Below are 27,528 nucleotides of genomic sequence, written 5' to 3' on the forward strand. Positions count from 1 at the left end.
CATCCCCTCTATTAATAGAGAACTTCTCTCCACCTCTTAGTGCCTCTTAACTTCATTTTTTATTAATAATTTATTATTGAGGACTCTCTCTCCTTACACTATTGGTAAACATAACAATAATTAATAATTCTAATGATAAAATAATAAATAAGGAGTGAATATAAGGAGTATTGTTGGAGATGATATGTCTTAGTCACTCTTAAATCACTAAGAGTCAATTATTTATATTATTTTTAGGGAGTGAACTAAGAGTCTCTTGGAGATGCTCTAAGGACATTGTTTCTCCTAGATTGAATTAATATATTAACATTCTAAGTTGTTGGGTTAGATTAGTAAATTGCTCTTCGTGCACCAAGACATGAAATTGATGTTGTATGTGCTTTCTTTGAGTTTAATTGATTTATTGTACATCTTAAGAGAGATTGAGCGAAGCAATCGTGAAACCCAAGAGTAATGGGTAAATTACACCCATGGCCACTAAACTTTATCCATTTAACATTGTGGCCACAGTATGGCTACTGAACTTTACACTTTTTAACACTGATATCCACTCAACGCCTCAAAACGACCGCTGAAAATAAAACATTTGAAGATTAATGATATTCTAATAAATTTTAATTTTTGAAAATTTTTGTTTTGAGGTCATTTAAATGTTGTTTGGTTAAGAGAGAGAAAGTGAATTTTTAGAGAGAGAAAGCTCCAAAAAAGGTGATTTTGGAAAATAAAAAATGTGGTTTCATGGTAAATGTCGTTCTAACCAACTCTAATTCTTAAATATTTTCATTTTGAGGTCGTTAACGGTCATTTTGAGGATTTGGTTAAAATTGAGTGGCTATTGGTATTAAAAAATATAAAGTTTAGTGATCATATCGTTAAGAATTGAAGTTCAGTAACCACAATATTCAAATAGGTAAAGTTCAGTGGTCATGGGTGTAATTTACCCCCAAGAGTAATACAGAGAAAGGAAAACTCTATTTCCTTTTTATATAAAGGTTAATATTATCCCATTTCTCTTTTGATTCCTTTTGTGCGATTTTTTTTTTCAAAAGTTGGTTTTTGTTTCATTTAAGTTAGAATTATCTTTTGACATGTGTTGATACATGTGATAATTGAAGATGGATAGGGTTATAAAAAAACACGGTTACTTTAAAGGTTTTAGGTCCATTTATACTAGTGGCAATGTCCGTAAACCACAACGAATGTCCAGAAAAATTCATTAGTATGAATTCTAAAGACTTGACTATAAAAGAAAATATGTTTCTTAAGAGATGATAATGATGATTATATGCGAAAATTTCATATTTTGACATCCTCATGTGTTGGGGTTGATTTCCATTAGAAATGTAAAATGTCACAAATTGAAAAATCTAAGCAATGATGTTATCTAGTCGCGCTAGACGTTGGTAGATGAACATTCGTTAGCTAGAAAAATTAAATTGTGAAAATCACCGACAATGTAGAATTCAAATCGTCTTAAAACGAGTACGTCACAATGATAGAAGGGTAGCAAAAATATCATATCAATTGGTGAAGATGTAGTATAAAAAGCTTCTGAATGATGAACGCGGGTAGAAAATTGTCCATATGATAACATCGTTAGTCAATTGATCTCAACAGATATAAATTCTATTGATTTTTTTAGAATTAAAGGATAATACCATGGATCCGCTAACCTAAAGGTTAAACCGATATAAAATTGAAAGACATCGAAAGAAATGAGACTTAAGCCCATCAAATTTAAGGCGTTATATGAAGGAAAATCATACCTTGTTGACTAGAGATCTCAAGATCTAGGTTCAAAGGGACAACCTAATTGCATGAATCTTATATGGTCATTGTGGGGATTCAACCCAAGTCCATTCCTATGATGTAAATGGTGATATAAAAACGGGAAAAAGATTAAGCTATATGCTTTTAATGATACATTGTGCGCCAGTATTCTGAGAAAATAAATCACTTATATGAGAGTGAAATGGGGTCGCTGCAAATGAGACTATTGGGGCTTAGTTCTCTGAAACTATTGCAGAACCAGTAGATGTTCATGACCATAACAAACATAACCATGAGATCGATACAGTGTTATGTTGGTATCTGTGTAGAGTATATCATCGTTTACACAAATGGCATAATAGTTTAAGGACATTGTGTCTACTAGTGAGCTAGTAAAGTAAATATACTTTCACAAAGGAAGGTTTAAGGGTTATTGCTTACCTATTCTATGTAGATATCGACTGTAGAAAGTTATCACCACGTCGTAAGCGCCTCGTTTTCAATTTTATTCATGTGAGGATTGTTGGCCAAAATGAATAAAATTATGAAATTAATTTAAATACCAACAAACACCTCCCTTCATGAATAGTCGTGTTTATTCATGAATAGTCGTGTCCGTTCATGAACAGTCGTGTTCGTTCGTGAACTGTCATTTCTATCCATGAAGATCGACCAACGGGTATGTTATTTTTTGGGGACATTATTTGATATTCTAGCGAAGTAAAAAACAACAAGTGGTGACCAAAAGATCGATTAAAGCCGAGTCTAGGGCACTTGCTTTCACAATATGTGAATTGCAATGGTTTGCATATTTACTCAGTTTCCTTGGTTGTAATCAAACCAACTCTATCAATCTTTATTGTGACAATAAGTCTGCAATATACTTGACTCAGAATCCCTCTTTTCTTGAAAGAACAAAACACATCAACATAGTTTGTCAGTGTTGTCCTCAGATGAGACTCTAGCAAGTGCACTAGATACAAGTAATAAAGTGATAAGTTAAGTATCGTCTCCACAGGGATTGAGATTCAAATGTATGTCAGAAATTGTTCGTAAACAGCGTGTGTGTGTCAAATAAGCTTTCTTCTTTTTAAGTTGATTGTGTGATGTTGGTTTAATAAGATGTAAGAGGTCTGATGCAGTAAGAAATTAGATAGCTTTGAAATGATTTAGAGAATAGAACAGGCTCAACCCGGCCGAACAGGTTGTGCTTCGTCTTACAACATTCACATGAAATAGAAGATAATGCCAATGAAGCCAAAGTATCAGTTTTGAAGTGAGTTTGAGTCAACTTTCGTGTGTTCTCAAACTCCTAAGACTTACTAGCACCTTTAGCGTCCTAAAGATACGTTCTTTCTAGCATTAAGAACAAAACTGCATTTCTGGTTAAGAAAACCCTTGACACAACCATCTAACTTGTCAGCTTCGAGGTTGGGAGATTAATAGAGATATCAGTGAAGATGAAAGCAGTGTCCTATCATCCATCTAACACATAAATAACATTGGCAAAATACTAACGATTCATTAAAAACGATTGTAAAACTTACATAACCGGGTCGGCCTGGCCGTGCCCATTCAAAATGGACTACTCACTCATATCGAGCAGTGAGCAGTCGGTAGTTCTTGATACAACTCGAGACTCCATGGGAGCTCTTCTTTTCTTTCTTTCTATAACTAATCTACTTTTCTAAAACAACTAAAAATTCTGAACTCCCTATCTTTCCTTTGCTTAACCTACTTAAAGAGAAAGACAGGGGCAAAATCGGTACAACTTTCGTACCCTTCCAGCAAAATAAGTCAACTAAACACTACAACCGAAATAAAAATGAAATGATTAAAAATCCATTGACCCTTGAACACTCAAGGGGTTGATACTTCATGTCATCTTGCTACTTTTAGAAATTCCATCGCAACACACTTTCACCTGCCGCTCTGCCTCTGCCTCTGCCACCACTGATCTGTCGCTGTCCGTCATTGGATAATCCGGCGTTTGACCGCTGGATACAAGAAAGGTTCCACTCCTCTTTGGCATTAGCGAAACAAGCTGTTTCCAGCGAGTTTAGCATTTCTCTTTGCTTATCTGCATAAGGACAATAATTAGCCCTCATTCTTCACCAAATGATATAAAAATACCCTGATTCCCTTATAAAACAAATTTGTTCAGAAGAAGAGTTAGGAATGAAATTTGTTCAGAGCGTGAAGTAGGGAAAACAAATTTTGTTTTGTGTAATAAGGAAATGAACAGATGCACGCTCAGATTTCATTGACGAATTAACGCTTGTTGTAAACATTGTGTCCTTTGCTCAAGACTTTCCTTAAATCTTAAAATTTAGATTTCCTCCTTCACAAAGAGCTACCTACTTGCCAGACATGCCTCACTAAGGAATGGAATAATTTACTCACTCTCGCATGGCATTTACTTACCACAGGAAAAAGAATGTGATTTCACTCCTCAGCTCAGACACCACACCCTTAGGGTGCGAGTTTGCCTATCTGTCCCGAATCTAAGGGTCAAAGTTCCTCCAGACATAGTCCAAAGGACTTTATAACGGTTGTAATGTAAGGCTTAGGTTCAGGTTTGACAGTGAAAGGCTATTTCAGTGTATGAACTCTGTCTTTTTGCGATTTATTTAGCCTACATAGCCTACATTGATTACTTTTATTTCCTCATTTAGCTTATTTACACAACCTGTTTCCTCATGGCCCAGTACTCTTTTTATCGTTTTTGAATAGTCATTCAGGTTCCTCCCTCCCACATTATATTCCCCAGTCCTTTCAATCTTTTCCTAAGCAATGTCTGCTCAATCGCTTATTTCTGTATAACTTAAGCACGTGATTTTATTTTAAACAATTGGCTTTTCGAAGCATAAGACAGAATTCAGGGAGTTTTAGAGTTTTAAGTGAAGGGAGAGGGCTTATCATTCGTGGTTCTTTCAGAAAGAGCAGGTCATGGCTCGACTTGGCTATCCTAATCATTGGAGTGCATAGCACATGTGCCTTTTGTGTAGCGGAGGGGATAACTAAATGCCTTTTTCCTCCTATGAAAGTCAGAACTAATTACCATATCAACAGGGCACCAAGGCAAATTCTCCCTAAAGATAGTGAGCGATGGCCCACTAAAAAAACGAATGCATACCATAGATGCTTTATTAGGCTCAAGATCTCACTATTTTTGGGGAAATGCAGTAAGGCAATGGTTACTAATTTTGAAAGAGGAATTAAAAATTTAAAATTTTTTAGAACTTCCTGATTTAGGGACACATAATGCAAACAAGCAAGTAATACTAAACTACTACATCAAAACATGCACAGTCTGTTCTTTGATTCCCGCCGAACACAAAACAATTTACTAGAAGGTGAATAAATAGGCAGAAGAGAAAATGAAAACAATTATCACAATAAGTACTGAGGATATATGCAACAGAGATTCTCAAGGGATATTTGTTCTACATCAAATTACTAAATACACAAACAAAATTTAAAAGATTTATCATGTCATGCCAACATACATTGTGATATACAAACCCCACCCCCAAATTAAAACCAAACATTGTCCTCAATGTTATTAATACGGCAGAAGATTGTATACAAGTGAAAGCATAGATATTCATGCAGAGCAAAACATGATAGAGTAAGGGTGTTAGAGGTTACCAACAGCGACAATTTGGACAGATCAGGCGTGATGGGAGAGAGAGGAGTTAACCTCTCTATCCACAGTGGCAGGAATGCCATCCTCTTTCGAGGGCGTACCAGCATTAGCATTAACATGAGCACTAGCAGGCGTTTCAGGCACTTTTCTTACCGGACTTTTTTCAGAAAAACCAGAAGGACTTTCCTTTCCATGCTCCTCAATACAAATAGTCTTGAGCATATTGATCTCACCTTGTTGAGACACGTATTTTTGCTCCATGGCGAATATCATCTCGCGGTTTTCCAGACTCTGGGCAAACAAGGCGTTGAATCGATCCATTATATCCTCGCTGGAAAGCTTTGCACACTTCTTATAAAAGTCCAGGTCCTTTGGCTTCTCGACTTGTTCAGAGTCAGAGGATACTGACACTGTTGGCTCGCTTTTCCTTTTTCGGCTCTCATTCTTCCTAGATGTAACAAAGTCAAACATCCATACCCACTTCCCGTTCACCATTTTTCTGAACAGCATCTTCTGGAGGCTCTTGAGGTCAATCAGGTCTGGGTGATTCACAATCGTGAGACGAGAGTGGTCTTCTGGCTTAAAGACCCCGATTGACTCTGCGATTCTGGTGACGATGCTCCCACAACAGATGATCGACGAGTTTTTCTTGCAAAAAGCGCTGATGTATTCTCCGAATCAGAACCCCAAATTCATTCTCGGTCCAACTGCCATACTCCACAACGCGGTGAGATCTGCATGTGGCATGGTGGCTTGGTTTTCCCGGGCGAATATTGTGCCGGAGATCAACTTGTGCAAATACCGAATGACATAATCATCGATATTGGAAGCCTTAGACGAACTACCATCGTAATGTTTCTGTCCCGAAGGTGAGTCCCAGAAAGCCACAGGGTCGAAAACATCAGGCGCTGTGGTGAATGCCTCTTTATACCTCTCGGATTCTAGATCGTCATCATCTGTAGCACCTAACATTTGATTGAATAGGTTGAGCGACGGCCGCTGGGAGTGACCCATGAGTCGAAAACTGAACTTTCCCTCTTCCTCAAGATCGGTGATCTCCATGTTGTGCTTAAAAGTGGCTAAGAACTCGAGTGTCAGTTCCCGATAGGCAGGTTTCGTCATTTCAAAGAAACATTCAAAGTGTCCTGCCTTCATTAGAGTGCGCACACGATCTTCGAGCTTCAGCCGCCTTAGGGTTTCCCAACAAACTGTTCGGATGGGTCCGAACTGAAGTTTCGCTAACTCTTCATAGTAAGCTTGTACAGTTGTGTCTTTAAACTGGGCGAGTTTCTTGACCAGCTTTTCGTCTGGGACAAAAGCTACAGTGCTTGGCTCAGCCATCTTTGCTTTCGCTTTTTCTTTCTTGGAGGATCCCTCAATTTTAACGTGTTTGCCTGAACCACGGGTTCTCATTTCGTTCTCTTTTTTAAGTAAGGTTTCCCAGTGGTACAGGGCACAGAGCATGAACTGCCTCGGTGAAAAGAAATATCAAAGAAAAGAAAGAAGTATGGTGAATGACGGACCGTCATGAGATAGAGCTTCTTTAAGTAAGGGATAAGATACGTCTTCTCGCCAATCTGTCATTATTAGGTCGAATCAGAGTATGCCACCTGGACAGATTGGCAGAAAGGCGCGTATATTCGAATTGGAACGAGGGGCAATGAACGGTCATGATTTGAATTTAGAATTTATTGCCCCCTAGCCGTTCAATCTTATCGAGGAAAAAACATGCGGTATGAGTGCCTATGGGTAAAGGAGTGGACATTTCCACTTTTACCTATTTTTAATTTTTCTACCGCCCTAATTTCCACGATAAATCCTTCCCTACTAAACAGGTACAATTGTACTACCACACCCTTTGGAATGAGTTTTGGGTTTTACAATTGTGCCTGGCCAGAAGATACTCATCAAGAATCAAAATTCAACACATTTGACACTTTTTAACAAAATTAAAATAATTAAAATGCAAAGTTACTTATGCTACAATTGGTGTTTGTAGCGGACACCCTGTTCTCGTGCTTTTACTGACTCGGGGGGTCTTGGAAACGAACAGTATCGATCTTGCTTGTGTGATCGTTCTCTAAATATGGCTTTAATCTCTGCCCGTTCACTTTGAAAGGTTCCTGACCTTCCCTGCCAATCTCAACTGCTCCATGACTAAACACCTTGTGCACCGTATAAGGTCCCGTCCATCTTGACTTTAGCTTCCCAGGAAACAACCTGAGTCTTGAGTTGTACAGGAGGACTCTCTGACCTTCGTGGAACGTTTTTGCCTGGAGTTTTCTATCATGCCACAGCTTAGTCTTGTTTTTGTAATTCACAGCATTCTCATATGAGAACAGTCTAAATTCCTCCATTTCGCTCAGTTGCAAACTTCTCTATTCACCAACAGTCTGCGTCTCAAAATTTAAAAATGTTAACGCCCAAAATGCCCAGTGTTCCATTTCCGCCGGTAGGTGACAAGATTTCCCATACAACAAATGAAACGGAGACATTCCAATTGGTGTTTTATAAGCGGTGCGGTATGCCCATAGAGCATCATCGAGCTTTTTCGCCCAATCCCTCCGAGAGTTGACTACAGTTTTCTCCAAAATTCGTTTTATTTCCCTATTGGAGATCTCCACCTGTCCACTGGTTTGTGGATGGTATGGTGTGGCAACCCTGTGGGAGACTCCAAGTTTCCCCATTAATTTTTCAAATTTCGCATTACACAAGTGGGTCCCTTGATCACTGATGATCGCTCGCGGGACACCAAATCTGGCAAACAGCCTTTTCAGGAATTTTACTACCACACGGGCGTCATTGGTGGGACTAGCTATTGCTTCGACCCACTTGCTCACATAATCTACAGCCACTAAGATGTATTTATTTCCTAAGGATGTAGGGAATGGTCCCATAAAATCTATGCCCTAGATGTCAAAAATTTCGCACACAACTATGTTGTTGAGAGGCATAGCATTCCGAGCCGAGATGTTGCCCGTTCGCTGGCACTCATTACAAATGCTAACGAATAGATGGGCATCTTTAAAAAGTGTTGGCCAGAAAAAAAACCTGATTGAAGAACCTTAGCCGCAGTTCGGCTAGCGCTATGGTGTCCTCCGGCTTCACGGTTATGACAGTGGCTTAGAACATCATGTCCCTCTTCTTGCGATATACATCTTCGAATGATTTGGTCCGCGCACAACCTGAAAAGATAAGGGTCATCCCAAAAGTAATATTTGACTTCGGAGAAAAACTTCCTTCTTTGATTCGTGGATAGGTTGTGTGGGTTGAGCGAAGTTGCAAGGTAATTAGCTATATCAGCGAACCATGGCGCAGACTGTGCAGCATATAGATGCTCGTCAGGAAACCTCTCAACAATTTCTGCTTGTTCCAAACTGCCCTGGTGATCAATCCTTGACAGATGATCAGCTGCAACATTCTCCATTCCCTTTTTATCCTTAATTTCCAGATCAAACTCCTGAAGTAATAACAACCATCAGATCAACCTTGGCTTAGCATCTTTTTTCGCGAACAAGTACCGCAACGCAGCGTGGTCTGTGTGAACAAAAACCTTGGATAGCACGAAGTAAGGTCTGAATTTGTCGAAGGCATACACAACTGCAAGAAGTTCCTTCTCGGTAGTTGTGTAGTTCTGCTGGGCCTCATTTAATGTCTTGCTTGCATAGTAAATGGGTCGGAACTTCTTCTCAATCCTTTGTCCAAAGACAGCTCCCACACAAGTATCGCTTGCGTCGCACATCATTTCAAAAGGGTGCTCCCAGTCTGGTCCCGCTAGTATTGGCGAGTTGATCAGCTTGCTCTTCAAGAGTTCAAATGCCTGCACACAGTTTGCGTCAAAAGAGAATTCGGCTTCCTTATGAAGTAAAGCCGACAAAGGAAGTGCAATTTTTGAAAAATCCTTGATGAACCTGCGATAAAACCCTTCGTGCCCCAAAAAACTTCGCACATCCTTTACATTGGTGGGCACAGCAAGCTTTTTTATCACCTCTACTTTAGCTTTGTCCACTTCCATCCCTCTTTCTGAAATTTTATGCCCAAGGACAATTCCTCCCGTGACTATGAAGTGGCATTTCTCCCAATTTAAGACCAAGTTAGTTTCCTTACATCGCACAAGCACAGCTTCGAGGTTGTTTAGACAACTATCAAAAGAGTTTCCATAAACCGAGAAGTCATCCATGAATATTTCAATGGTTCGCTCCACCATGTCATGAAAAATGGACATCATGCATCACTGAAAAGTGGCAGGAGCATTGCACAGCCCGAACGGCATTCTTCTGTAAGCATAAGTCCCATATGGACATGTGAATGTTGTTTTCTCCTGGTCCTCGCAATGAATTACGATCTGATTGTATCCTGAGTAACCATCGAGAAAGCAGTAGAAAGCATATCCTGCTAAACGCTCTAGCATCTGATCAATGAAGGGCAAAGGGAAATGATCCTTCCTTATGGCTTCATTTAGCTTTCTGTAATCAACACAAACTCTCCACCCTGTAATCGTTCTTGTGGGCACTAACTCGTCTTTCTCGTTGAGGACTACTGTCGTTCCTCCCTTCTTTGGCACAACGTGAACATGGCTTGTCCACACACTATCAAATATTGGGTAAATAATGCCAGCATCGAGAAGCTTGAGCACTTCTTTTCTCACAACCTCCTTCATGTGGGGATTTAGCCTTCGTTGCAGTTGAACAGTCGGTTTGTGGTCTTTTTCCATCAAGATTCTGTGAACACAGACTGTTGGGATGATTCCTTTGATGTCATCTATTTTCCATGCGATTATATTCTTGTTTCTTCGCAAGACCGCCATGAGTTGTGCCTTTTGATCAGGAGTTAATTTTGATGATATGATGACCGGACTTCCACTGGGAGGTTCAAGGAATGCATACTCGAGGTGTGCAGGAAACGGTTTCAATTCCGATTTAGTCACCGGCACAGTTGGTATCTCTGGTGGTTCTTGATGAGTAGGAACAGTAGGATCGAAAGGAGGTGCCGGTAAGCTGGATTCAATGGAACGGCCTGTTTCTTCGCATATGTTCACCTCTTCTCCCAACAAAGTTTCTAAAGTGTTCTGTTCCTGCAAAGTAGAAAGACTTTAAAAATCATCCAAGAAGCAGCATGTGTCATCATTATTATTTGCACGTCTCATTGCCTCGTTCATCTTAAAGATGACTTCTTCCCCATTAATTCTTAAAAATAATTGTCCCTCACCTACGTCTATCAATGCCTTTCCCGTGGCTAAGAATGGTCTACCTAGGATGATAGGAACATGAAAATCTTCATCTATGTCCATTATAATGAAATCAACGGGCAAAATAAATTTCCCTACTTTGACTAGCACATCTTCCACAACCCCCCTAGGATAGCATACTGAACGATCAGCTAATTGAATAGACATTCGAGTAGGTTGGGGTTCTCCTAGTCTAAGTTTTGCATATACAGAATATGGCATGAGATTTATGCTAGCCCCTAAATCACACAGTGCATTTTCAATATTTAGCTTTCCAATAGAACAAGGAATCGAAAAACTCCCTGGATCTTTTAGCTTCTTGGGCAGCTGCTGCTTGTTCTGGAGTATTGACGAACAATCTCTGTTCAGTTGTATAATTGAAATGTTCTCCAGTTTCTTTTTGTTCGATAGGATGTCTTTGAGGAATTTGGCGTATGTCGGCATCTGTGCCAGTGCTTCCACAAAAGGAATGTTGATGTTTAACTTCCTTAAGGTATCCAACACCTTCAAATTCTGCTCTTCCAACTTCTTGTTGATTAGACGCGTAGGATACGGCACAGGTGGGACATACGGCAGTGGTTTATACGCTCTTTCCTCCTCCTCTTGACCTGGCTTACTTGCTTGGTTAGCCTTCCTTGTTTCTTCATTACTAGGAACAGTCTGTTCCTGATCCCCTTCATCTTCTTTAGACGTTCCTGCACACTCAGCATTCTTATCAGACAAAACAACTGGTTGAGTTTCCTTACCAGACCTTAGGGTGATTGCCATGACGTCGCCTTTAGGATTTGGCTCTGTGTTGCTTGGCATTATTCCCTTTCCTTTTGATGTGGATTCGGCTATCTGGTGAACTTGTGTTTCCAGATTCTTGATCGACGCCTGCGTCTGTTTCATGAACTGCATCATCATTGTTTTCATATCTGGTTCGACGTCTTCCTTTTGTGGCACAGGTTGCTTGTATTGCTGCTGAGGTTGTCTTTGGTAATATCCTCCTTGCTGTTGTTGATACCTCGGCTGATCTTGATACCGTGGTTGTCCCAGCTGGTCCGGTTGGCCTGTCCATCCAAAATTTGGATGGTTCTTGGTTTCAGAGTTGTACGTGTTAGAATAACGGTTAGGCTGGTTCCTTTGATTATACCCTGCGTAGTCACATTCAGCCTGTTTGCCCTTTCTTGACTTATCTCCTGGACAATTTATGTTGAAATGGGCTCCTCCGCAAAAATCACAAATGTCATTGAATGGTGGTTCATTGTGAATGGACGAAACATTTATCTTTCCCAGCTGTCGAGTAAGCTGTTCTACTTGGCTAGTCAATTTTGCCACAACATCTTCGTTTCTTGTCCTTTTCCCTTCACTTCTGGCGGAGTGCCAGTTGTAGCTTGTGCTTACCACTTTCTCTATGAGGTCATATAAAGCCTGTGGCTCTAGATCTTTTGGGTTACCATTCGCGATAGATTCAATCTGGATTTTGTAAATGTTGGTCGCGCCATTGTAAAAGTTCTGCATCTGCATCCACATGGGGATACCATGATTTGGCACTCTTTTGAGCAGCTCTTTGTACCTTTCCCATGCTTCTGCCAGCGACTCGTCTTCGTCTTGTATGAAGCGTGACACTTCATGTCTGAGTTTGATAGCTTGTCGAGGTGGAAAATATTTCATAAGAAAAGCTCGTGCCATCTCTTCCCAACTCGTGATTATTCTCGGCTGTAAATTTCGCAGCCAGGTTTTCGCTTTATCCCTCAGGGAAAAAGGAAACAGCTTCAGTCTGATTACGTCGTCAGAGACACCTCTGTTCGATCTGAATGTGTTGCACAACGTGATGAATTCTTGAATATGCCCATTTGGATCTTCAGATTGAAACCCATTAAATTGCACTGAGGCCTGGATCATCTGTATCATGGACCCCTTCACTTCGAACATGTTGTTCCCCTCGTTGGGTAACACAATACATGAGGAATGTCCCTCGGTGGTTGGCCTCGAGTAGTCTTTGATTCTCATAACAGGAGGGTTATTATTTTCTCCTTCTTCTTCTTGGTTTGGTGGAACTGGCTGTTCTGGGCCTTCCCTTCCAGCCATTCTTCTCTCTCTTTGCCTTTCTCTCTGTCTAGCACGTCGAGCTCCCGCTCTATTTCGTCTACACGTCCTCTCTAATTCGAGATCGATAGGAAAAATAGGAGGTCCAACTCTGTGCATAAATAGGTTAATAGCTTCTTTGTTTCCTGCACGCTTAAGCAAACGGATTAAAAACACCCTGTTTCACAGAAATTTCAAATAGATTTGTTGCTTTCAATCCCCGGCAACGGCGCCAAAAACTTGTTGTCCTCAGATGAGACTCTAGCAAGTGCACTAGATACAAGTAATAAAGTGATAAGTTAAGTATCGTCTCCACAGGGATTGAGATTCAAATGTATGTCAGAAATTGTTGGTAAACAGCGTGTGTGTGTCAAATAAGCTTTCTTCTTTTTAAGTTGATTGTGTGATGTTGGTTTAGTAAGATGTAAGAGGTCTGATGCAGTAAGAAATTAGATAGCTTTGAAATGATTTAGAGAATAGAATAGGCTCAACCCGGCCGAACAGGTTGTGCTTCATCTTACAACATTCACATGAAATAGAAGATAATGCCAATGAAGCCAAAGTATCAGTTTTGAAGTGAGTTTGAGTCAACTTTCGTGTGTTCTCAAACTCCTAAGACTTACTAGCACCTTTAGCGTCCTAAAGATACGTTCTTTCTAGTATTAAGAACAAAACTGTATTTCTGGTTAAGAAAACCCTTGACACAACCATCTAACTTGTCAGCTTCGAGGTTGGGAGATTAATAGAGATATCAGTGAAGATGAAAGCAGTGTCCTATCATCCATCTAACACATAAATAAATGCCTAGGCATGAAAGTTAAATCCTCATTAATCACAACATTGGCAAAATACTAACTATTCATTAAAAACGATTGTAAAACTTACATAACCGGGTCGGCCTGGCTGTGCCCATTCAAAATGGACTACTCACTCATATCGAGCAGTGAGCAGTCGGTAGTTCTTGATACAGCTCGAGACTCCATGGGAGCTCTTCTTTTCTTTCTTTCTACAACTAATCTACTTTTCTAAAACAACTAAAAATTCCGAACTCCCTATCTTTCCTTTGCTTAACCTACTTAAAGAGAAAGACAGGGGAAAAATCGGTACAACTTTCGTACCCTTCCAACAAAATAAGTCAACTAAACACTACAACCGAAATAAAAATGAAATGATTAAAAATCCATTGACCCTTGAACACTCAAGGGGTTGATACTTCATGTCATCTTGCTACTTTTAGAAATCCCATCGCAACACACTTTCACCTGCCGCTCTGCCTCTGCCTCTGCCTCTGCCACCACTGATCTGTCGATGTCCGTCATTGGATAATCCGGCGTTTAACCGCTGGATACAAGAAAGGTTCCACTCCTCTTTGGCATTAGCGAAACAAGCTGTTTCCAACGAGTTTAGCATTTCTCTTTGCTTATCTGCATAAGGACAATAATTAGCCCTCATTCTTCACCAAATGATATAAAAATACCCTGATTCCCTTATAAATAATATGTTAAACTTAGTCAATTTCATGCCTAACAGTCATTTTCATAAAGACAAAATCCAAGATGGATTCATTCGACTACTTTTTGTCAGGACTTGGCAAAAATTAGCTGACATTTTCATAAATCTTTTAGCAGTTTGTTTGTTTGCAGACATCGTGCGGGCAATTGACTAGTTTAGTTAAAATTGAGGAAGAACTGATACCTACTTAAAGTTTTTTAGTAACACCACCAAAATGTAGCTCAAAAATCAACGTTGTTATTGAAAGCAATAATTTTTTTTAAGCAAATAGCCAACATCTTTTTTATTACATAGGATAAAAAAAATATTCACTATAAATATACAAAATTTTATTTCATTTAAGTATATAATATCAATCAAAATAAAATGAGAAGTTTTATAGAAAATAAAATTTATGGCCTATGCATGTCTCAAACCTGCGACCTTCGCGTTATTAGCACGACGCTCTAACCAACTGAGCTAATAGGCCAATTCATTTTATAATTTTTTTTATTATTTTAACAACATTTTCTTCAGAATCTATTAAAAAAAGGATTTTCTCTCTAAGAAACGGGAGAAACTAAACAATGACGCAAGTAAAATGAAGAGAAGGCGCATCGGCTGGTGAAAGGAAGATCAGACGTGCCGGTGTCGATGTTGGTGGCAATAAGCACCGTCTTGGTGGAGGCACGGAAGAAAATCAAGCTCGAAAGGAGAAAGGGTGGCATTTCAATTTTTTATTCGGAAGGAAGAGAAAAAAAGTAGGGCTCCTCTACAGCAAAAGAGAAAAATACTTTATATCAATAATTTGTTTTTTATTTTATTTTTATTTAAATAATGTTATAATAGTTTAAAAAAAGTTAAATATTATAGTCACTTAGAGAGAAAAAATTGGAAGATAGATTTTTTTTTATCGGTCATTACGTGCGATCGGTCATTACGTGCGACTATCTCCACTATAGAAAGAAAAAAAGAATAGCCTTTGCAGTTTTCATCAGCATCTTTTTAAAAGAAGAATCGGGCGTTGGGGCTTAAAGGAAAAACACGTAAAGCTCCGACTTAAATCTTTTATTGGTGTTAAAATATTAGGGCTTCCTAAAATTAAAAGAGAAAAACATTTTATACTTTTGTTTTCTATTTTTTATTTAATAATATTATAATATCTCTAATTTAATTTTTAATATTATACTCACATGCATATTTTTATTTTTACATGTAAGTTTTGTTGGTTTCATCATCGATATTTATAATTACCTACAATAAATGTCAGTGATGTGGGGAGGAATAATCATGTCTAATCACCTACAGATTTTAAAAAGCATTATTCTACTTAGTGGCTCCATTACCTCATTTGGTCGTTTGAATGATTTTTTTATGGCCAAATTTATTTGGGCATCAAAGCTTATCAAATCAGTAATGATCTTAATTATATTTAACAACGAAGAATTAAACCCCTCAAAAAACATGTTGCTTGTTTTCATCATATGATTTCTTTTGTCAACTCTAAGCATAGAAGTTGTTTACAACTTTATAAAAATGACTATTTTAATAGAGTTAGGAATTATTATATTTACTCAGAGACTTAATTACAATTTACCCTTCATAAGAATTAGTTACAATATAATCTTTAGACATTAGGCGATATAAACTCTGTTTTTTTTTTTAATTTGTGACCTTATTTTGAGATTCTTTTTGTTAATATACATTGAATTCTTTATCCATTTCATATCTCTTTCAATCTTTGAGTTTGCTATGGTATCATATGTTCAAGTTCGCATTAATTTTCGAAGATTGAGTGTTTATAGATTCTTTAGTTTTCTATCATCAGTTTGTTGTTGTTCTTTGTTTCACAAATCTGATCTCGATTAGATTTGCTATTTTTTCGATCTTTGAGGATCTAGACATTGTTGCGTTGATTGGCAAAGTTGATCCTAGTGTTACTCGATCACGAAGAAATATGTAAATTCTTGTAGATACATCGCAGAATCCGTCCAGTCCGTTTTTTGTTCATCTTGGTGAGAATCCAGGTTTGGTTGTTGTTACTCAGCCACTTAATAGCAAGAATTACTTCTCTTGGAGTCAATATATCAAAATTTTGTTAATTGCTAAGAATAAATATTGTTCTATTCATGCACTACAAGAAAAAACGATATCACCGACGAAATATTCCGTCGTGGTTGCCTAATTTGTGTCGGTGTTCATGATCACCCACGGAAGATCGATGAATATTGATGTGTCGGCTTTGACCTCGTAGGTAACTAGTTGCGACAATTTTTTACTGACACAAGAAATCACCGACACAAATTCATGTCCGTGTTTTGTGTCGGAAATACCGACTACTCTTAGTAGGTGACTTCTGTCGGACACTCCGACGACATCACCGACCCATATGTCTCGGTAATTTTTTTTAATATTATTTAAATAATTTACCAATAAATATTGGTCGGGAAATTGGGTCGAAAATTGTAAATTATATTCTAAATCATTTTTATATTTTCTTTTTAGTCTATTTATTTGGATTGAAGGGAACTCATAATATATATATATATATATATATATATATATATATATTATAAAAAAAATACAAAAAAACTAAGAATTTGATACAAAATCAAAAGAACATTTGTCAAACAAGCAAGAAACCAGTATATTATCACTTAGCTACCACTTTACATATATATTCGCTTAATATTTATATGAATGTTCAAGAAACAATCAGCTGCTCAATCATCTAAAAAAAAATCTTAATGGATAAGAGTTCCAAACTAATTCTAACTATCAAATTCTATCCACTAAAACCAAGCTTTTGATACATTGATTTAAATAACCAACTAGTTAAAAAATGATGGTTTGATACTTAACGCGTATACACAAAAATTATATAGCAATTAGAGTAACTGCAGGATTGTCTGATTACTACTTATATTGAATTAGAGGAACATCGCACCTAGAAGTTGCAGCATTTAGGTGCAGTTTCACCAAGACATTACCTACAACATCTGGAGATTTCTTTACATCAGAGGAGACAAGATTTAAAGTGACTGTGTCATCTGCATCAGAGGATTGCTGCTCAGGGTCTCGTGGTGTATATTCAAATTCCTTAATAAAAAATTAGTGTTTCACCCCACGTCTCCACATTGCATGGTTCGTCGTGATGAAAGTGGCACTAGCACTTGGAATTCCATCAAAAAGAGATTACAAACCATAATATAAGATTTGAAGAAAAAATAAATAAACATATGGAGACTATAGATCTTTTAGAGCAAGCTACTAATCTCGAGTTGTTTTTATCAACAACTAAGGTTAGGATAAATATGGACTGGAAAGGCTTGCCGTTAATGATCTCCACATGATAAGAAATTCCTGGAGCATATCCAAGCTCTATTACTCTAGAGCCTCATGAATTAGTGTGGTTTATGTATGCAACCGTTTTACAAGAAAAATAAATAAATAAATGTGGCAACTATATTATCAATTCATCATCTCTATGAATGTTTGATAGTGTGAAGTTACCTTCGATGAAGGTTATAAGCTTTCTTCGAACTCAATTTCTTCACATCCATCAGTAGTCTAATAAGTTCAGATATCCAAAGAGGGTTCTTCTTCAGTGGATCCCTCTGTGCATCCTTCTGAAGAGGTTTCTCTACTGACTAAACTTCATCAGAATTGATGATCCTAGCAAGGTCAACATTTTCCATCTAAGACATGGATAAAACAGTAACACTTCTTCTCTGAGTCCTAGACAAAATCCATCTTCAAGAAGGTAGACTTGGTCAATTTAAATCCTTCTCAAATCTTGAGATTATTTCTCTAACCTGAAAATTGGTCCAGTTAGCAAAGATTAAAATTTGAACAAAAACATAGAAACTTATTAATGTCATTTCAACCACATACTAGATTATCACTGATAATTACTCAATTTAACAATATCATGTAGGCATCTAAGCCAATTAGTATATATATTTTTTGTTCTCATCCCAATCAATGCAAGCACGTAAGTTTTGAAAAATCAATTTTTAAACTCCAATTTCCTAACAATTTTTTTCCAACATTCTCAGCAACCGAAGAACAAACTTGGCTAGACATTACAGAGCCTGTGGAAAATAATAATGCTTACAAGGCCACATTGAACACTATAATGACACGGCAAAGCAAAAAGAAAATAATTCTCACAAATTAATATCTTGCGTCATGTCTCCCCAAATAGTTAGATTAGAGCTAAGAAAATAGAAAAAATAACTGGAACACCGACATAGATCAAATCTGTCGTAGGTACTACAGATTCTTTGTGGAAAGGTTTGTAGAATTGGAACTTTTAGAGTATTAGAAAAAATCTAATTTGGATTAAAGGAATAAAAACTCCATCCATGTCATGAGATAGTGGTAAGTCCAAGCTAGATGAACCAAAATACACTATAGATAAGGGCCATGTTTGAAAAAGAAATGTGTTTTAATCTAACCATGTTTGAAATTGTAGAGAGGCATTATGACAATCACTTTATATATTACCAATTCCATTCAAAAGCTTTAATCATAATAACATGAAGTAAATGATTGTTTTAAGAAATTCATACCACTCAAATGTTTCATAGCTCTTGAAGTTGTCCAAATCAAATGAAATACAAATAGGATAAATTACAATTACCATTGCAACACAATGCCCTGCAGCCTAGAGAGTTGATCCAAAACGAATCCCCATTTGGAATCATAAAAAACAATGAGCACACAAAATTAACACACAATTACCAAAAAGAACTCCAAAGACAAAACAACTTATCCTACCTTCATGTGAATTCTCTAGAGCTCTCAAATCCAAAACAACCTGCAAATGATTGAAATTGTGATTATAATTCAAGTCAACTGATGCATACAACAGAGAAAAATGTATTTGCATCAGAGGAAAGTTTAATTGGTTCAGATGAGTAAAAGCTAGATTTTAGTCATTGGATGACAATTACTCGACTCATTTTAGCACATATTAACCATGATATAGTGGGGTATATGAGCTACCGCGTATGAAATTATTTTCTAAAACTTTACACCCCACAAGAGGAATTATGGCATAAATACAAGATAGACTAAAATTTTAACATCTTTAGGTTCCTTAGCATTCAGATTCAAAAAAAAAAACGATGTACTGCATATATCTCACATTAAATGTAAAAAAGTGCCAAACAATAACCTCAAAAGTAAAAGGGTTCACATACATGAAAGAGTATAACAAGATGAACAGCCACCTGTTAAGCCTAATTCCACTTGACTGATTGCTCATTTGCTACAGACAAAACAATTAAGCATTGTTTGAAAGCAAATGGTTAGCTAAGCTACATAGTAAAAAAAGATCAACACCCTAGGATTTTCATATAAACAATTAAATTAGTGCCAAATATTTCAGGTTCATTAGCTTTTCATATAAACACATCTTTTATTGTAAATTACATTCAAATGCTTAAAACTTTAGTTTCTTATCTTCAAAAGTTCAACATTTACCCTTTAAATGAAACTTTATTAACCCAAAAAGGTGTAAATGGGTATAATACACAAATTGTCAACATCCTTAAAAACATGTATTTAATTAAATAAAGAAATCTAACATTAATTTATCTTCCTAAGGTAAGACTAAAGAGAAATTTTAGGATTTATACATCCTACAGTCAGCTAAAGATGGTTTAGAAAACAAACTGCTCAGTGGGGAAAAAAGAAGCAAGCGTTGTGAAATTCATCATCTAAAACGAAACACAAAGGAGAGAAAGGTAAGATCCATACATAGAGAGAGTACATCGACCGTAAGACTCTTTAAGGTCAGACATCAGACTGAGCAGAGGTGGAAGAGAACAAGAATAACAACGCCAGGGGGAGGAAGAGCATGCGTGGTGAAAGGAAGAAAAAGAGCAGCGACACTAGTGATGGTTGAAACCGGTGCCGATCTTGAAAGAGGCAAAGAAGAAAGCAAGTTTGAGAGGGTGGGATTCTAAATTTCGATCCAGGAGGAAAAGGGAGAATTAGGGTTCTGGAAATGGAAATGAAAACAAATAAAAACACTATATATACTAATTTGTTTTTTGTTTATTTAATGATTTTCTAGTTTTTTTAATATTATATTTACCAAGACATTTTTTGTAGGTCAAAATATAAGTTTTGTTGGTACATTACCGACATTTATAATTATCTACAATAAATGTCGGTGATGGGAACGAGAATAATTCCGCCAATAATCACCTACACATTCCTAGAATGCCTAGGTGAAAGTGTAGGTGATTTTCGACCCATATTTTATGTCGGTGTTCCGTCGGTACTTCCGGCACAAATTTTTCTATCGGTCTATTCCGTCGGTGATCACGTTTTTTCTTGTAGTGATGGATCATTACCATTATCTGTTATTCATAAACAAAATCAACAAGTATGTAATTGTTTTAATCAACTTGTTCTTTCTTCGTTAAATCATGCTTTGTCACCTTAAATTGCAGAGTCTATCATTTGTGCCTTCATGCGTTTGTACACCATAGAGTGCACAGAGTTGTGTGGCAACTAGAACAGTTAGGCTAATCAAGCTCATGATTTTTCATTAAGTTTTTTAGAGGTTTAAATGTTAATTTTGTTATGGTTAAGTCGCAAATCTTAATAATGGATCTTTTGTTATCCCTAAATCGTGTCTTTAATCTTGTTTTGCAGCACGAAAGGCAACTTGAAGGAGTTATTATGCATAGTAATGTCGCTAGCGATGTGATTAATTCAAGTGTGAATTATGTTAAGAATCAAACTAATCAAGAAGGGCAGTATGGAAAGAAAGCTTCAGGATATTCTAAGAAAGGTCAAGGTTAAGGTCCAATTTGTGATAAGGAAAATGTTGATTATGTTTTCAAGAAGCATAAATATCCTCCCAACTACAAGCATACAAAGAAAAGAATGGAAGCTAATATGGTGACCGAGAATGACAATACGTATGGTACTTCTATTAATGCCTTTAACCATGAAGAATATCACAAACTATTGTCTATATTACAAGCTATGGATAAGACTAATGCTACAGGAAATTCAGGGCCATCTATTAATAGTGTGGTTACTAATTGTGGTTCAACATAAGGACTGCAAGCAGATTTCAATCCACAAAGTCATGTACATTTTTATTTAGATATGATACTAATGCTAATGATTGGATTGGATTGTGGATTCATGTGCTATTTATCATGTAGCTAAATCCATGGATTACTTTATGTATATTGAAACTATTCCTAATATTATTATCCATTTGCCTAGCAATGTTATAATAATTGTTAATAAAAAAAGGGAGTAGGTTAATTTAATGATAAATTGGTCTTTAAGGATGTATGGTATATTTCATCCTTTATATTGAACTTGATTTCTATTACCAAGTTATTTCTTGATAACACATGTTTGTGTTGTTTAAAGATTTTATATGCACTTTTCAGGAAAGTTTGACCAACCAGATGATTAGTTCTGCTAAACTACTCCATGGATTGTATCAATTTGTTGTTAACAATAAAGTGCACGGACCAATTTCCATTAGTTCTGTTTCTTTATGCATTATAAACTTGGTCATCTTTCTTATACTCACATGAAATATGTTTGTAATAAGAATTTAGATGTTTGTTGTGAAGATTTTACATATACTGTCTGTCCTCTAACTAAATAGAAAAGGTTTAAATTTCCAATTAGTACTTCAAAAACTGCTTCATGTTTTGATATGATATGTTTAGATATGTTTGGGGACCTATGAATACTTCTTCTATCTCTGGTCATAAATATTTTTTTAGTATTATGGATGATTACTCAAGGCATACTTAGATGTATCTTTTTGCCTGCAAAATCTGAGGTATGAAAAACAATAATGAGTTTTTATAATTATGTGCAAACACAGTTGGAGTGGTTATTAATTGTATTAGAACTGATAATGCACATGAACTGCATTTGACTGAGTTTTTTTATACTCACGGTATTATACATCAGCTCTTATGCCCCTATACACCTCAACAAAATAGTGTGATTGAAAGAAAATACTAACACCTATTAAATTTAGCTATAACACTAAGATTTTAGGCTCATTTATATCTTAGTTTCTGGAAATGGTGTGTTCAACATGTTGTGTATCTCATTAATTTGGTCCCAATATCTATTTTAAACGAAAAATCTCCCTATGAAATGTTGTTTAAAAAGGTACCTAGTTATAGTGATCTAAAAGTGCTTGGATGCTTATCATATTCAATAGTCAACACATACAAACAAAAATTTGATCAAAGAGATGTTCCTTGCATTTTTCTAGGTTATAAACCAAATGTTAAAGGCGATAAACTATTTGATTTAGATCACATGAAATATAAAGTGTCCAAGGATGTTTGTTTTCATGAAATCTTGCTTCCTTATTATACTCAAAAATACTTGATCACAACAAATATTATCTTACCTACTGACAATAGTGTAAGGATTCTTCAACTTGGTTCAAACTTTATATCCAATACTAGGAATGGTAGTGTTTCTGTTATATAGAATCATGAGAATAACGTACATTTCTACTAATATCTTTACTATATATAACATTGACAATGTTACATCTTCAAGTATTCCTCCAACAACCAATCCAACTTCTGTTTTTAATAGAAGGTCCACTAGAACAAAGTCAGCACCTAGTTATTTAAGAGTTTCATCTTAATGATGTTACTTTCTCATCTCATTCAGCATTAATATCTGCATCTAAAGTCTCATATCCTATTCAATATGTTATTTCTTATGATAAATTGTCAAAGCAACAGATTATATATTTCTTTAATGTGTCCATTATACTTAAACCTAAAACTTATCAACAAGTCATCAAGAACAACTACTGGAAAGAAACTATAGCAGGCAGAAATTAAGGCATTAGGACAGAAGAACACTTAAGAAGTGGTGAAATTGCCAACATGGTAAAGTTCCAATTGGTGGTCGATGGCTATTTAAAGTTAAATTTAAAGCAGCTGTGATGTTTGAACGTTAAAGGATACAAACTAAAGTAATTGATCATATGGAGACATTTTCTCCTATTGTAAAGATGCAACCTGTCAGATTAGATGTCAATTATGTGTTTCTTCATGGTGAATTATCTGAATAAGTCTATATGGTGCGTCCACCTTGTTTTAAATTAGACATACAAAAGATTGTCTGTAAATTAACTAAGTTCCTATATGGGTTGAAGCAAGCTAGTAGATAATGGAACTCAAAATTAACTCAATCTCTTTGTGATTTTAGATATAAACAATCCCCATTTGATCACTCTCTTTTCCTCAAACAAGATCCATACAAGATTACTTATTTATTAGGCTATGTTGATGTTATCATCCTTACTAGTGATAGTTTAGAAGAAATTGAATAAGTCAAGCATTATTTAAATGATAAGTTCAGGATCAAGGACTTGGAAAACCTTAAATTTTTTCTAGGCATTGAGGTTTCAAGAAGTAAACTGGGTATTTTCCTCAATCAACGAAAATATGCATTAGAACTATTGATTGGTGTAGGGTTATTAGCTAGCAAAACTTCTAGTACACCTGTATAGCTCTCTCAAGTTGTCAAGGGATACAAGGACAAAGTTGTAAGATCTAATTGCTTACAAAAGGCTCATTGGTCATTTTATTTATCTCGCAACTACATGGCCTGATATGACAGATGTTGTGAATCAGTTAAGTCAATTTTTGAAAGCTCCAACAGATGTTCATCATCAAGCTCCTTTAAAGGTCTTACGATACATAAAAAATGCTCCTACTCAAGGTTTGTTTCTTTATACTAATTCAGAAATCGAATTCTAAGGTTTCAGTGACTAGTCGGGCTAGATGTTTAGATACCAGAAGATAATGGATAGATTTATAGAAAATATAATTTATGGATAGATTTATAGATAATGGATGTTTGAGGAAGAGCTAATTAAGTATATAATATTAATTAAAATACGATTCAAATAAAATGGATAGATTTATAAAAAAATATAATTTATGGCCTATGCAGGTTTCAAACCTGCGATCTTCGCGTTATTAGCACAACGCTCTAACCAACTGAGCTAATAGGCCAATTCATTTTTTTTAAATATTTTTATTTTAATAACATATTTCTTCAGAATCTAATAAAAAAAGGTTTTCTATATTATATAGAACAAATAAGATTATAGAAATTTATTGTTAACCTTTTATATTCATATTGTTATGATATTAATTTCAAAATTAGTAACCACTGTAGTTTTGTATTTATATTGAAAGTTCTCAAAATCATATTACAATGTTATATAGAATAATGAAAAAACTATAAATTAATACTTCAAAAATAAAAATAGAATGTATAACACAAATTAATTATGTTTGGGTTCTTTACATGAAAATCATATATGATAATAATATTATTGTTTTGTTAATATTGGTAATTTAATTTTTAATATATCAATAAGTGTAATTTTTATTCTATAAATGTCAGAATAATTTCCTAAATGGTTTTTCTTTTGAAGTGGCAGCGGAGGAATAACTGTCAAAATATTAGAATTGATATAGTTCAAATAACTAATTGACAAAAGGGTAGATAGTTTTTAAGATTTGAATTTCTTTGTAAATTCCCCATTATGTTTTTCATTTTCTTATTTTTTTATGTAAAAAAATAAAAAAGTAAAGAACTTTTTTTTAAGTATAAAACATATATTTTTTAAAAGCACTCTTTCCATTTTTTTCTTAGAAATGTTATACTTAAATTTGAAGAGACATTCTAAGAGCTTATGAATTTCCACTTTTTCTTTCTAAATCAATTGTATTAAAACTTTACATGTATTATCACCAACGCAGGGCTTAATAGGTTAGAGAGAGAAGGCCTCCCTCTCTCTAACCTTATCACTTTCCCTCCTTTGCTTTTCATCTGCCGCCGACGCCCTCTCCCTTCTCTTCTCCTCATTCTTTCCGAAAATATCAGTTTTTCCCCATCTTCTTCATCTTCCTCACAACAAAGCCTAAGTTGTCTCTATCAAGTTGAGGAGGAAGAAGGAAGCTTGTCTTCCTTCTTCCTCCTCCATTTGTTTTTGTTTTTTCTGTGTGTTACTTGTTTTTCTTTTGGTGTATATCAGTTTATTTTAGTTGGATCTATATTCTATATGATTTCTGGATCCGTTTGAAGTACATCTGTTGGTTAAATTTTTTGCTTTTGTAACTTTTTCTGTTGTAGCAAGTGCAGAAAAGGTAAATCTTATCAGTAGATCACTGGATCTACGTGGTTGCAAAAGAAGGGACATAGATCCGAAGTTTCAGAATGGTTCAAAGCATGAAGATTGTACTACAGTTGTTCTGCTCCGTATCTAGGGTTACGATAAATATATGCTTCAACATTTTTCTATTTTAGTTGTACCTTTAATGGTCTTTTTTGCTCTTCGTAGTCTTTTTCTTACCTTTGTGGATCTTATATTAGGCTTAGCCTATATGTATGTGAGGTTTTATTCCTTACTATTGTCATCATGTACTATCAATCTTATTTTTAATGAAATTTTAGCATTTCATATAAAAAAATGGGTAAATTCCAAAAAAAACCCCATGTGGTTTGATGTTGTTCCAAAAAAACTCTTGTGGTTTGTTATTACAAAAAAAAAGGACTATGGTTTGCGCCATTACCCGAAAAACGGAAATGGGCTTAACACCGTTAATTTGCTGACGTGGCACAGGGGTAGGGTTGGAAATTCGAATTTTTTTTTATTTTTTTATTTTTTCTCTCTCCTCTTCTTCTCCTTCCTCCTTCTCCTTCTTCCTTCTTCTTCCTCCTTCTCCTTCTCCTTCTCCTCCTTCTTCTTCTCCTTCTTCCTTCTTCTTCTTCTTCTCTCCTCCTCCTCCTTCTTCTTCTTCTTCCTTCTTCTTCTACCTTTTTTTTTTCTTTATTTTAAGTTTCGAAAATTTCCAAATTTCTGGAAATTTCCAGATTTCTGGAAAATCTGGAAATTTTTCCAGAAATCTGGATTTCCAGATTTCAGGAGAAATCTTCTCTTTCTTTTTTGTCAAGCTCTTCGGTCCGTAATTCATGCTTCCGCTAATTCATTATTTTTTCTGTTTCCTTTCTTTCCTTCTTCCATTTCGTTTCTTCTTTCTCCTTTTTTATTCTTTCCCAATTCATCATAGCCTCCTTTCTTTCCTTCTTCATTGATTTCATTTCTTCTTTCTCCCTTTTTTATTCTTTCCCAATTCAGCGGCACTCATTCTCAAATCCGTGGCCATGGCGTCGATTCTCCAAAAAAAAGTTTATCTATTCTTCTCCACAACTAAACCATCATAGGGAATTTGTTTGGTTTCAGAAAATTCCAGAAATATGGAAATTTCCAGAATTTCTGGAAATTTCCAAACGTCCCAGGAAAATCAAAACGTCCGGGGAACCAAAATGCCCAAACCAAAACGTCCAAAATTTCTCCAAATTTCCAAACGTCCAGGGAACCAAAATGCCCAAACCAAAAGCGCAATCTAGAGCAGGAAAAGCATGGTAATCTCGAGAGAATTATCAAATTGATTAGAAATCGTTCTACTACTCTTCAATTATGGCGTCGATTCTCGAGGAATTCAGATCGATTCTCGAAGAAGAAGGCTGCTTCTGGAATGATCAGATTTCTGTTGTTTGCACGAAGAGGAAGAAGAAGATTTCTGCTGTTTGCCGCGCCGGATCGCTGCTGGAGGAGAGGAGAAAAGAAGAATCTCACCAGAAGAAGAGAAGAATGGCGAGGGATGCGTCTGTCGTCGAACGAGGAGAAGAGAAGAAAGAATCGCAGAGAGAGAGAGGAAGAAGAAAACGAAGGACGCACGCAGGAAAGAAGAAGAGAAGAGAAAAGAAAAATAAAAAAATAAAAAAAAATCATTTTTCCAACCCTACCCCTGTGCCACATCAGCAAATTAACGGTGTTAAGACCATTTCCGTTTTTCGGGTAACGGCGCAAACCACAGTCCTTTTTTTTGTAATAACAAACCACAAGAGTTTTTTTGGAACAACATCAAACCACAGGGGTTTTTTTTGGAATTTACCCAAAAAAAATTGTATTAAAACTTTGATTTTGCAAGATTTCTGGCAAAAGTTGAATGATTCCAAATGATAAATACCCTCAAAATTGAATAATTAAATAAATTATAAAAATAGGACTGAATATATCATGGTCCTTTTATTTTGCCAAATAATCCTGAATTTTGAAAATATTTTAACCTTTTGAATAATTTTAAAATTACATCCTCTTGAATAATCTTAAAATTACATGATTACCCTAAGTCTATGTGACAGAGCAATATGAGATTTAAACAAATTGAAACATATGTATCACTTATAGTTGAAAATGATCGTTTTG

At 36.0% G+C, this 27,528-nt stretch overlaps 3 non-coding genes across 3 annotated transcripts; 1 reads left to right on the forward strand and 2 right to left on the reverse strand.

Moving 5' to 3' along the window:
* Window positions 1–12,165: 12,165 nt before the first annotated feature.
* Window positions 12,166–12,272, forward strand: LOC136228314 (small nucleolar RNA R71). The gene has a single exon (XR_010688642.1). It is a non-coding gene; the product is annotated as a small nucleolar RNA R71 (small nucleolar RNA).
* Window positions 12,273–14,623: 2,351 nt separating this feature from the next.
* On the reverse strand, window positions 14,624–14,697 carry TRNAI-AAU (transfer RNA isoleucine (anticodon AAU)). The gene has a single exon. It is a non-coding gene; the product is annotated as a tRNA-Ile (tRNA).
* Window positions 14,698–24,185: 9,488 nt separating this feature from the next.
* Window positions 24,186–24,259, reverse strand: TRNAI-AAU (transfer RNA isoleucine (anticodon AAU)). Its single transcript has one exon. It is a non-coding gene; the product is annotated as a tRNA-Ile (tRNA).
* Between the last annotated feature and the right edge of the window lie 3,269 nt (window positions 24,260–27,528).

This window comes from Euphorbia lathyris, chromosome 4 (assembly GCF_963576675.1).
Source record: "Euphorbia lathyris chromosome 4, ddEupLath1.1, whole genome shotgun sequence".
Taxonomy (NCBI): domain Eukaryota; kingdom Viridiplantae; phylum Streptophyta; class Magnoliopsida; order Malpighiales; family Euphorbiaceae; genus Euphorbia; species Euphorbia lathyris.